At 43.7% G+C, this 13958-nt stretch overlaps 1 protein-coding gene across 1 annotated transcript in view; it reads right to left on the bottom strand.

Moving 5' to 3' along the window:
- Nucleotides 1-13958, bottom strand: part of CDH12 (cadherin 12) — a 689773-nt gene that overhangs the window by 438539 nt on the left and 237276 nt on the right. The gene's annotated exons all lie outside the window — the stretch shown is intronic.

Raw genomic sequence — 13958 nt, forward strand, 5'->3', positions numbered from 1 at the left:
GTGACTAGGACCCACTTCCAGGTCAGTTAAAACAGCACTGAAAACTGTTAACGTCATGATTCTTAAAAACAAATAAACCCACATGTATTTTCAAGAACACTTAGAGCTTCAGCTATGTATACTGAAACAGCTGGTACGCCCAGCTGCCTAAGTGCAGGTGTCGTGGATCATGCACAAAGGCTATTGTTCTCCAAAATAAATTGTGTTAAACTGAGTAGGACTTCTTGAATATTTTTTATCAATCATAGCTGCAACTAGGAGGCCACCATCAGGGCGTGAATAAGCACAGGGTTCTTTGGATGTAGAGCAGCCCAATAAAATGTTATGTGCTTTGCAACTTCAGCTTCTCAAAGACCAGAAACTTGCAGCCCAAACTCATTCTGTTTTTAAAAATCTCATACAATCCCTCAAATCTCTTTTCAGCTGCCAAGACTGGCATGAGAACACAGTTTAATCCGGTTTTCTGAAGCTCATATAACAAACCATTAGAAAAACATTAGCGATTCTCTGTCTGGATACAAAACAAACAGCAAATTTCATTCTGATTGATTTCTTTATCATGAAGAACAGTAAATTTTCCTTCCTCTCAGCTGTAGCTAAAGGAAAACAGTTATTTTACAGAAGGGTGAATTCATCCTCCCTTTTTAAACACCCCCCCCCCAGCAACTTCTGCATAAGAAGAATTGGGCATATAATTTTTGAGGTGAGCAATGTTGCCAAGGCAAGCATTTCTGTTCCTTTATGCAGGGAGAAAACTTGATGTTCCAGATCTCTCACCGTACTTAAAGTTGTTGTCATTTCCTGAAACAGAGAGGAAGATTTGTGCTTAGCTTGCACAGTTGGCAGATAGTTGGTCAGGGATACAAACAAAGCAAAGTGCTCTTCAGCCCACAGTAGATGACCCAGATAATTGGCCTCCACAAAACCCACCTCTTCCAGGTAGGCTTCCAAGCAGATCGGCAAGGCATAGTTCTGCCTTTTGCCTTAAATCATAGTGTAATCATTGCTTTGTTGTTGTTATTTTCACATTGTATTTTGTGGGCTCTCCTTTCTTCGAGGTTTTTAAGCAGAGCTTGGATGGCCACCTGGCATGGATGCTTTAGCTGAGATTCCTGCATTGCAGGAGATTGGACCAGATGACCTTCATAGTTCCTTCCAACACTACAATTCTATTCTATGCCCCTGAAGCACCCTTGGGTTCCAGAGACCCAACCTGAATATATATTTCAGACTTTTAAAAATGCACACTACAGGCAGCAGTGCTGTGGATTTCCATCAACAGGTACCACATGGGCAATACAGAATCCTTTTTGTGATGGGGTGGCCAGATTTGCTGTCTGTATTCAAAATCGTCAGGAGTATGTGTGGCAATCACACAGGGTCCCCAGACATTTAACCTGTGCTCGCTTCCCCGCTGCCACCAACCAGTTACTCTCTGGTAAAACACTGAGTCCAGTCAGTTGTTAAAAGTGAACCAAAAAAAGAAGAAGAAGTTTATTTTACAAACATTAACAAGTTTATGGTTTCTCAGATAATATTCCTGTCAGTATCTTAACTTTAGTTTATTTACCGGGCTATACCTTCCTAATACCTTCTGACTGATTATCTCAACTGTTTGACTGACTCCTCTTCACAAATTCTCTCACTCTCTCACACCAGACCAGGCCAACCCACACACTTATCTTCTCTGTCACTTCTAACTCCAGACTCAACAACTCTAACTCACTCTAACTAACTAAAAAACCTCTGTGCTTAAACCTTATACACAGTTAACTCTGCCCCCTGGGTTCCCATTGGTTAGTCATTTTACAATTAGTTAACCCTTTCCCTATGAACCCTGTATGATATCACACACATAGGAGAGCAAACGCCACAGTATGGGTTAGGACCAGCATGCAGAAAGGAACTGTGCGGACAAGCTGTTCCTATTATTACCTCTATCTCTTCTACTGCCTTCCAAGGGTTGAGGAAGCCCAAGGTGAACTGAACACATAAATCCTGCTTTGCTACTCTGTAGAAATGGCCAACTTTAATGTAGCTAATCTTGCTTCTAGTGGGGAAGAGCTGTGCAGTTTTAATGGATCTCACAGTCTTACTGTGTAAGTCAGGCTGCTCTGGAAAACCTTGCTCCTTTCATCCTGTGGCAGTGCCAGCCCTTGATAAGAGAGGTTACTTAAAGGTTAGATTGGGAAGATAATATACTGGGCCATGGCTTTTCATTCATATTTTTTTTAATTTGATTAACTAGTGTGCTTCCTCCGAAGAAAGCCAGAGGTTCTAAAAAGTGACCATTCTGTCACATTGGTCTTCATCTTCAATGTGTCTCTAAGGGTTAAAAGGCTATATTGCTTCAACGAAGAAGCTATTTTTACGATGATGATGCTGAAAAAAGGAAAGATGGGATGTGGGGAGAGCGGGTGGGATTCCCAGCCAGAATGGCTTTTAGAAAGATTTAGACCAAGATGTCTGAATAAACTGTTTCGAGGAATGAAAGGAGAAAAGACTGGAGGAGAGATAATCTGTGAGTAATTTGAAAATAAAAAGTGATATAAAAAGAGCCTTTTATTTATTATGAATGTCTTCCATAGCGAGTGCTGACATTCTGCTGAGAAAAGTGAAAATGCTTTTGAAGACACCAAGCAGATAAGATCCCAATATATATATATATATATATATATATATATATATATATATATATGAATGAGAAAACAAACTACTTGGCTGTCTGGAAAGAGCTTGCTCTTACATATTATTTCCCCTATTTTCTAGCATATAAGTGACAGCATAAGGGAGCACAAATAGAACAATCACTTCTCTAATAATGCTGTCTCATGTACGAAATATACTGATATTTAAGGTCCCAAACTGTGTGATCATTTAATGCCTTTCAGAGGCACTGTCTTTTCCATAAATTGTATCCTTTCGTATCCTTAAACCAACACTTAAAAGTCTGTATGTTTGGGGTTTAAGCATATGCAATACATCTGAATATAATTTTAAATAAGAAATGCAAATGATGGGTAGTATTCAGCTAGGTTTTTACTCGGAGCAGACTCACTGAAATGAAAGAACATGACTAAGTTGGGTCCACTTGCAATAAAATTTGGTGGAACATCATTGTGTTTGTGTAAAAAGTTGTAATTTATGTGAATAGCTGAGTATGAGTTTCAGCATTCTAACTTAAAAGCCAGATATTGGATTTTGGGATGATATCCATCAGAATGTGTGAAACTAGCTCCTTTATTTCTGCAGATATTTCCACTTCCCTGCACACTGGCATGGCATGTTCAGGACAGCTGCAAAAACAACTATGCTGTCTTTTCCAGTGCAGATCTGGATCATTGTAGCATATCACACACATATTGTTTAATTGCACATCATACTCTCCATTTGAAATCACAACCATATTTTTAAGCAATAAGAATGCTGTACTCTGGCTCTTATTCAATCAGAGACAAATTGTGCAAATGATAAACGTAGAACTCTGGAAATGAACAAAGATGGCCAGTTTGGTCGTTTCTCATTAGCGTTGTGTCATTTTGAGCAAGGTAAACAAAATAGGATATAGCAAGGGTCTTAACCAGAATGAAACAACAGAACAAAGGATTATAGGTGCTAGGACAAATTACTCATCTAAAAGACCTCCTCCCTTTTCCATTCGGGATGCATTGACTCAGAATTGTACAAAATCTCCATATATCAAAAAAGGGGGGGGAGAGAGAAGAGTATATTTGTACTGGATGAAGAATCGTACCATGCTGGTCCTTGACAGTGTAGAGTAAAAAGGGGCTTTTTGTTGGATCTCTGAGAGCTTTAACAAACCATTGAAGTGATGGTCACTAACTTGGATAGCTTTAAAGGGGGTTCAGTCAAATTCATAGAGGATAAGGCTACTAGTCAATATAGTTGTATTGCCTCCAATATATGAGGTGGTATGCTTCTGAACACCAATTGTGAGCCATCACGAACAACAGAGCACTACTGCCTGCCGGCTTGCCCCAGTCCCCAGGCAGAATGCTAGATTACCGTATTTTTCGCCCCATAAGACGCACCGGCCCATAAGACGCACCTAGTTTTTTTGGGGGGAAATAAAGGGAAAAAAATTTTATTTCCCCCCCAGGTGCGCTGCGCTAATCCTGACGCTTGGGGCGTGCGGAGCTCAGCACGCCCCAAGCTTCTGGGTGCCGGCAAGGTCTCCGCTAGCCGTGGGAGAGCCAGGCGCCTCTCCCAGGGCTAGCGGACAGCTGCGCTAATCCTGAAGCTTGGGGCGTGCGGAGCTCAGCGCGCCCCAAGTTTCTGGGTGCCGGCAAGCAGTCCGCTAGCCCTGGGAGAGCCGCGCGGCTCTCCCAGGGCTAGCGGACAGCTGCACTAATCCCGAAGCTTGGGGCGTGCGGAGCTCAGCGCGCCCCAAGCTTCTGGGTGCGCGCAAGCAGTCCGCTAGCCCTGGGAGAGCCGCGGGGCTCTCCCAGGGCTAGCGGACCGCTGCGCTGATACAGAAGCTTGGGGCGTGCTGAGGTCAGCGTGCCCCAAGCTTCTGGGTGCGCGCAAGCAGTCCGCTAGCCGTGGGAGATCCGCGCGGCTCTCCCATGGCTAGCGGAGCGCTGCACTAATCCCGAAGCTTGGGGCGTGTGGGGCTCAGCGCGCCCCAAGCTTCTGGGTGCAGGCAAGGTCTCCGCTAGCCGTGGGAGAGCTGCGCGGCTCTCCCACGGCTAGCGGAGCACTGCGCTAATCCCGAAGCTTGGGGCGTGCAGAGCTCAGCGCGCCCCAAGCTTCTGGGTGCAGGCAAGGTCTCCGCTAGCCGTGGGAGAGCTGCGCGGCTCTCCCACAGCTAGCGGAGCACTGCGCTAATCCCGAAGCTTGGGGCGTGCAGAGCTCAGCGCGCCCCAAGCTTCTGGGTGCAGGCAAGCTCTCCGCTAGCCCTGGGAGAGCTGGGTCTCCCACAGCTAGCGGATAGCTTCCTGAAGCCTGGAGAGCGAGAGGGGTCAGTGCGTACCGACCCCCCTCGCTCTCCAGGTTTCAGCGAAAGCCTGCATTCGCCCCATAAGATGCACACACATTTCCCCTTCATTTTTGGAGGGGAAAAAGTGCGTCTTATAGGGTGAAAAATACGGTAGATAGACCTGCATGATCTAGCAATGGCACTTCTTATGAATGGCCAAATATCACCCAATCTGGGCCTGGATCTGAGCCCAGGTCTATCCCGCTCTAATCAAAAACTCATGCCAGATCTCAACAGGACATTAACAATTCAGTCATACACATAACAGAGATAGCAGCATGATTGGTGACCTTTTGTTTCCATTCCTCATGGGTGCAACACCCATGCATTTAGAAATGGGAAACAGAACTGACTTTGAAGCAGTCTCAGAAATGTGACATGGGATCCACAGTAAGAGAGAGTCTTATTCAGAGTCACACAAAACTGCATAAATACCATAGCCAGTGGTTCTCCCAAGCCAGTGATAAAGTGCTAAAATATGAGTTTGGGCTGTTAATAGTAGTGGGATTAAAGGCATGAAAGATTTCTAGAAGGACTGTAGCAGAGAAAATGGGATAACTATCTGGTGTCAATAACAAAGGTGAAAAATAACCACTTGGTATCCTTTGCTTAAGAGAAAGAAAGAAACAGCCAGGGGATGCATGTATTAATAAAAGCAGATAAAAGGGGAAGGAAACACTTCTGATTTATTGGTAGAAACATCTGCACAATATTTTCAAAGGATGTAGCATCACATTAATTTCCACTGCCACCTTCAGCATGTAGTTCTAGCCAAACTCATTTGGTCCTCATCAGCATGTGTGGGCAATTCACAATATGACTTACCATGTTTCAGAAAGCACTAGAAAAGTTTTCTGAATACTTGTTTGTGTTTCCATGCGTTTTGTTTTTGGTTTTTTAACATTTTGTTTTGAAGGATATCTAGACCAAGAACACTAACTTGAGAAATGACAAAGATAAGCTCTCCTCTAGGGAATACAGGTTGCTTCTAATAAAACATGTAGACTGTCTGAAGGGGAAAGGCTGCTCTGAGACTCTTAAGTAGTGCACAATTTTCTGAATCTGGTTGATACAAAAAGCAAATACTGAGTTAAAAGTCATTTGAAGGGTAAATATCCATAACCAGCCAATTTGCAACACATTTCCTATTAGAAGCAATGCAGCGTATTATGTTTAGTTGTAGTCCCGGTCACGCTCACTGGAAGGACAGATCGTGAAGCTGAGGCTCCAATACTTTGGCCACCTCATGAGAAGACAAGACTCCCTGGAAAAGACCCTGATGTTGGGAAAGATGGAGGGCACAAGGAGAAGGGGACGACAGACGATGAGATGGTTGGATAGTGTTCTCGAAGCTACCAATATGAGTTTGACCAAACTGCGGGAGACAGTGGAAGACAGGAGTGCCTGGCGTGCTCTGGTCCATGGGGTCATGAAGAGTCGGACACAACTAAACAACTAAACAACAAGTCCCGGTCACAGTGCCACCCTCCCCATGCTTAGGCTACAACTAAGGTGTTATGAACAAACTTGGGCAAACAATGATATGGGTTAGAAATGGCCACAACATTGATTCCAAATGTAGGTGGATTTTGGCTCCATTTTAGTCTCCTGCCGGAGGGCTGAAACTTCTGACAGAGTTGTGGCAAGGATTATGGCCTCCCCAAGATACCAATCTCCCAAGATGACCATCTGCAGGCTCCCGCTGGAAGCTCTATGGCCCATCTGCCCTACATTTGACTTCTGGATAGAGACTTCCACCAAGACCCCTGGTCTGGGTCTGGATGATGTACCACTTCACCCAAAAGCTTGATGGCTAAGATTTCACCAAATGCCTGAACCTCTCTGGCCAAGATGATTGAGCATCTGGAAACCAAGCCTTATGAGGAACAGTTGAGGGAGTTGGGTATGTTAAGCCTGGAAAAGAGGAGACTGAGACGAGACATGATAGCCATCTTCAAATCTCTCAAGAGCTGTCACATGGAAGATGGAGCAATCATGTTTTCTCCTGCTCCAGAGGGCAGGTCCCAAACCAGTGGATTCAAGTTACAAGAAAGGTATTCCAACTAAACACCAGGAAGAACTTTCTGACCACAAGAGTTGTTTGACAGTGGAATGGTTTCCCTCATGAGATGACGGACTCTCCTTCCTTGAAGGTTTTTAATCAGAAGCTGCATGGTCATCTGTCATGAATCCTGTGACTGAGTTTCCTGCATTTCTGGGGGTTGGACTAGTTGACATTTGGGGTCCTTTCCAAGTGTACAGTTCTATGATTCTCTGATTCTATATATCCACAATTAGTATACTGTATTGACTCTTTGGATTTCAAAATGACTGTGGATACCAGGCATGGGATCATAGCAATATCTGCTCCTTTTATACCAAATGCTAAGCATGCATGTGCCAAAAGTGCAGAAGATCAGCAGTTCATATGGGTACTATGTGTGACTTTTCATTTTCTACATGGAAGGTTTGTGGCTTGCATTTTCCTGGCACATTCCCTAGGCTAGGTGCAGTGTTCGTGAACATTTCATGACATCACAGTAACTCAGCCAAAGGCCAGAGCAAGGTTTCATCAAACTGACACATTTGTCCGCCCCTATATGCAACATAATCTTATACATGTTTACTTGGGGGAAATATCTCACTAACTTCATCATAACATACTCACAGATAAGTGTTTTAGAACTGCAGCCTGCAATGGCAAGTAGGATTCAATTCCTTTATGAAGGGCTGGGTCACTGTATCAGGAGGTTTTTAACGCTTGATGTTTTTATTATGTTTTTAGATATGCTGTAAGCCGCCCAGAGTGGCTGGGGTAACCAAGCCAGATGGGCAGGGTATAAAGAATAAATTTATTATTATTATCATTATTAAGAAAATTAGCCCATCACACATTACCACAATTGGAAGACTTCCCTTCCCTTTAATTTTCAGAGCTAATCATTCTTACCATTGCATCACCATTTTTGCTAAGTCGGTGTTTGCAAATTGCAAACTTAAAACCAGGTTTGCAAAACCATGGTTACCAATAATACCAAGGCCAACATCATGATAATCATTTCCCAAAAAGTGAAAGGAAGGGGGAAATCTATGTGCAACAGGACTGGTGGGGATAAGATTGGAGGAAAAAGGAAGTATGAGTGTCACACATGCACCTGCGGGCCTAGCTATGGTAAGGAGATTAGGCAGTATTATGGCTGCTGGATCTGTCCACTGTGGTCCAGACTGAAAACTTACAGAAGAATTCATGTGCAACACATGCAACACAGAGCAGAACAATGCACCTTCATTTCTCAAGATTAAAAATTTGACAATCACTTAATTTTGAAGAGACACAGTATGCAAGATTTACATGCTTCTTATCTGAGCCAAGTTGATCTAAAATTATATGTTTTGCACAAAACATGTAATTGTGCATAAATGTGCACAGCATCAGGTAATTTATCACAGTTCCTCTCAGCTACTCTCCTGTTACTTTACTTTGGGGGGAAATATGGATGCAGGCTATAAAGTAGTTTTACATCCTTATTTGGAAACATTCTGACACCTCAAGTAGAGAGCGTGGGGGCACATCAGGTGTCATGCTGTGAATTAAAAGGTATCGTTCCCCACCCATCCATGTGTTCCGCTATTTCATTGAACAAATGAACCAGCAGTGCATCTGGCAAAATGATATTCTGCACAAACCTTTCCGAACCGACTTTCTCTGACTTCCAAACACCTGATAGTAAATAATCCAATTCCTCAAAAATGCATGCCCAGCACCAGTAAAGAGAAAGTGGAGTCAGTCGCCACAGCACACTTAATTTATCCAGGAAGTGTAGACAGGCAATAAAAAGGCCATGAAATAATCTAGATGGTATTGATTACGAGGTCTGTTCTTACCTCCTTCAAATTCATTTCCCATAGATTTTCCAAAAGATCATCCAGGAAACTTCCTATGCTCATCTCCTATTTCTTCTGCTGTTTACAGCAATTAGCATCATGGGACTGTGTGGCAAATGTAGACTGGATATGCCTACCCAATATTCTGTTTAGGTAAGTGAAACAGGAGAGGCAGGTGTATTTTATTTTATTTTAAATCACCAAAGTTGAACTATCAGATGTGCATCATGCCTTTTCTCTGTTTCATTCCTTAAACTTCATTTGTCATCTCTTGGCTTAACTGGTTTTAATACTGTATTTTTCTATTATTGCAATTTACCCTAGGACTTTATGGTGAAAGGTGGGTAAGGAATTGAATCAATCATCATCATCATTATCAGTGCTAGTTTGTTTTAACAATTTGTATACCACACAATTATTTGTAGGAGCCAAAGAAGATGGCGGCTGTAACAACTTCTCCTTCGTGAACCCTCCGGATTACAAACCTTTTATTGCCTTTTATAGCCTTTTACAGCCGTCTTTATAGCTGTTTTTATTTGACTTTTAAATTATTTTACCTCTGTTGGAAGTTTTTAATCGTTTTACTTCTATGGTTGGCCTGTCGGGGCCATATACGTATCAACAAGGATATTCAAACCCCCTGCTGAGAAAGCCTGCTGCTGATTAGTAACGCCGTCTTGAAGACTGGGTTATGTTGAGTAGTGGACGAGGAGTAGCAGAGGAGTTGCGTCCATAAAGATAAGTTCTCTTTTATCTCTTTTATCTCCGTTTACCTCTACTTTGAACCTTCGTAGTTAGTGAGACAGCAACAAATGGGTCATGGCAAGCGACCAAGATCTGCTGAGAAAAGTTGTTCACCTCCAAGAGTAAAGCAGTCAAAGCTTGAATCTCCCCCACCATCTACTAACAATAACAGCAAAACGGAGCAAGTAATTGTTTCGGCGGTCGAAACATACAACCGCTTTTGGCCTCTGCATGATCAAGGAGAGTTGGAAAAGCTAGCTGATCCAGCGGGGGATGGAAGCCATAGGGAAACCCTCCTCCCTGATACCTTAATTACACCTCCGTCACTGAAACGCGAAGCATTAGGGCAAACTGCCCATGAATTAGTACCTGATCAAATACAACTGGTAATCAGGACTTTAAGCTTCATCTTCAAGGAATTGGAGGGGATTTCTTCATCATTGAATAAACTTACACGGGCCTTTCTAGCTCATCTACCTTCCTCAACTGAGCCATCTAATTTGCATCAATCTCCTGTGCAGCTTGTGAGTACCTTAAAGAGACAACTTGACCAGAAATCTCTCCTTAAGGGCTCAAGATGCAGGCTACCACTGCCCCAAAGGAATAAGCAATCCTTGATTTTTCAACCTAATAAAATATGTTTATCCATTTTTTCCCGTGACGCCCCCAGACTTAGGTGGAATAACCTGATGATGGCTAAAGGGTACCTACGTGATTTGTTAAATATTCCTTTTTCCCGGATAGATCTTCTATCTGTAGTACCCCTAAATGCCACGCCCTGGCCAAGGAAATTTATGCTCTCCTTCCAGTCTGCAAGGATCCCACATCTTCTTGCAAGACAAAAAGATCGGCTGGCACCCTGGGAGATTGTAACAACAAGAGTCTTTAACGACACGAGTGTTAAACCTCTTTTCCCCAACATTTTAACCGGCAATGAACGCCCGTTTCCTTCCTCTGTCCCTATAATAAAGGGAAAAACACCTAGCCGGGTACCCCCTGTTCCACCTGCGACCGCAAGTGACCATCTAGCTAAGCTGAGGAGTGATCCAATTGCAAGCGGAGATTGGAATATTCCTGAAGAGAGAAATCTTATCTCCTCTTATGGAAAACTCCCTTCGGAAGAACAGCAGGCTATTCTCGATAGATTGGATCTACTCAAACAAAGACTCCTATCGCAAGGGGACCCCTCTATGCCGATGAGAGAGGAGAGCAGGTGCTCCACGTCCCACAAGGCGTCTCCATCAAATACCTTGATAATCTCTCAACCTGTTACCTTGTTACCCCCTACTGATCTGAATCAGCAGTCACCTGTTGACCAACAGCACCATTCTACCGTGGAGGAAGCTGATAAACTCAATACTCCCGTTTCAGACCTTATGTCCAATCAAAATATGGAGGTTGATGATTCCTTTGCCTCAATGCCTGAGCTAGAATCATCCCTGCCTGAAGATCACCAGGAAATGACTACGCATGCACCATCCCCACGTTCACGTCCTTCTATACATCTGCGTGATAATTCTTCCCCATCTGCGCAGCAACTACAAGTGATGGCTGGAACACCTCTTAGCGCTACCCTGGTTAAGACTGACAACTCCGACGGATCTACTAGTAGAGCCCATCAAAGACTTGCTACTACTCACCTCAATGAACAGCATCCAACCTCACCAACTTTGCCTAATTCTTCCTCCCCGGCAAAACCCTTCCTGCCTGTTAATGTTACCAAATCATGGATTCAATCAACACAGAAGAAGACCTTATCCACACAAACTAAAATTACCGATTTTCTTATAGGTCCTCGTTTTACCTCCAAGAACCCATTAAACAACTCAAAGTGACAATTACCGGGACAGCACAAGGACCCAACATTATCAATACTTAGCTGGAACATCGCTGGTTGGAGAACCAAAAAATCAGACCCCGAATTCAGGAAGTACATAAACTCATTTAATATCATTCTATTCCAAGAAACGTGGGATGAGGAAGAGATTATCATAGATGGCTTCGATCTTCTAACACTTCCGGCCTCCCCTTCCTTGAAAGGAGGTCGCCCCAAAGGGGGTCTTTTGATTGGGATCTCACTCCAACTTTGCGCCAAATTCACTCTGGTACGGGCTTCCCCGCCTTTTGCTCTATCTGGACTGATCACAGAAGGGAAGTCCTCATTACTAATTACTAATGTTTATCTCCCCCCCGAAGGCTCAGCACCTGATCTTGATTGGAGATGGGAATCATTTGAAAATCACCTACTGTCATGTCATACCAAATGCCCTAACTCGTATTCCTTAATTGGGGGAGATTTTAATGCTCGTATTGCCACTAATTGGGACCTACTAACCAAGTCCAAATGGTGGACTCCCCCATGTTTGGACAACTTTGACTTGGAACATACCAGAATTAGAACTTCAAAGGACAACAGAGTAAACAAAGCAGGAGTGACCCTTTACCAAATGGCCATTCGCTTGAATCTAGTATTCTTGAACGGCACCTTCCCCCCCGATATACCGGGGGAGTTCACTCACCTGGGACCAACATCTAATAGTGTTATCGATTACTTCTTGATCTCCGCAAATTTGGCCGTTAATGTACTTTCCTTCCAAGTTGAAAATCAACATTTCAGTGATCACCTCCCAGTAGTGACCACTTTGTCATTGTTCCGGCGCCAGAAGGACTATAAACACTCAGTTCTTCTGGAAACCTCATCATCGGTCCAAATAAGAGGGATCAAATGGTCGGAGGCTGTGGCCCAAAAATACCAGGATTTTTTCCATAGGGAAATCACTGCCTATCTACCTCAAATAACTACTGATTTACAAGATTCCAATTCAGTTTTGAAACTTTTTAACCTTCTTACAACAAACCTTACCACCTTTTTTACATCACCTCCTCAAAAGGCGAAAGTGGTGCATTTCAGTGCTGGGGCCCCTTGGTTTAACACCTCTTGCAAACAAGCAAGATCCCTTCTTCGTTCCATCTATAATGAATACAAAAACTCTAATGCCCAAGCTCTACCATCCTCCTATTTACAAGCCAAAAGAGCATACAAACAGACTTTAAAGCTGGCCAAACGCGAGTGGCATCAAAAGCGTTGGCGAGCCTTGATAGCGGCCTCTAGATCCCGCAGACCACAGGAATTTTGGGCTCTGATAAACATAAGAGAAAGGAAGTACCCACTGACGATTATCCCTGCGCCCACATGGGAAAAATTCTTGAGTAAATATTTCTCCTTGGCAGAGGAATCCAACTCATCCACGGAATTCCGAGCCGACCACCTACCTTTGTGGCCCTCTACCGACCCAGACCTGATAATGGACTTGATATTAGATCTGAAAACGGGCAAAGCCCCCGGGCCGGATCTAGTCCCTGCTGAGGCTATTGTTGCGCAACCGAGGTGGTGGGCTGAAATTCTGGCCAAAGTCTTTGACGCAATTAATTCTATGGGGCTTATCCCTAGGTCATGGAAGGAGGCCGTGATCGTGCCAGTCCATAAAAAGGGTCCCCCTGCTGACCCGGAGAACTATCGGAACATCAGCCTTTTGTCTATCATCGGGAAAATCTATGCAAAATTTTTGCTGTCTAAGCTGTCTCATTGGGCAAACGACTCAAATCTGATTGGCCATGAGCAAGCGGGCTTTAGGAACAATTACTCGACCTCTGACCATATGGTAATTATGTATCATCTTGCCAGAAAATATTCTGCCCCGAGGCGGGGGCGCCTATGTGTCGCTTTCATAGACCTAAAGGCCGCCTTCGACAGTATCCCAAGAAACTGTCTATGGAAGAAACTAGAGAGATGGGGCATAGATAGAAGACTGTTATGGCTTATAACCCAATTACACCACGGGTCGTCGGCTAGAGTGAGACTCACACCTGCGGGAAACCTATCCAACGAGGTCCCAATAAATAGAGGTGTGCGCCAAGGCTGTATTTTGGCCCCACTCCTCTTCAACCTGTTTATTAGCGATATGAAGCTCTTTCTGAATGAGTCTCAAGCCAACATTCATGCCCCCCGCCTAGCCGATTTTCGCTGCCCTTTGCTCCTATACGCCGATGATGCAGCGATCCTTTCCTACTCTAGAGTCGGTTTATGCAGAGCTCTAAAGATTTTTGCGGCTTATTGCAAACTCAACCATCTGACAATTAATCATGGGAAATCTAAAGTCCTGGTCTTTACCAGGTCTCGGAAAACTTACAGCTGGAAGTTAGACGGAGTCCAATTAGAACAGGTTTTCAAATTTAAATACCTGGGAGTCTTTTTTCACTACAACCTAAGCTGGAAGCCACAGATACAGTATTTACTAAACAAAGGGAAAACAATACTTTATGCTCTACT

This window comes from Podarcis bocagei, assembly GCF_964188305.1.
Source record: "Podarcis bocagei genome assembly, chromosome: 8".
Classification (NCBI taxonomy): domain Eukaryota; kingdom Metazoa; phylum Chordata; class Lepidosauria; order Squamata; family Lacertidae; genus Podarcis; species Podarcis bocagei.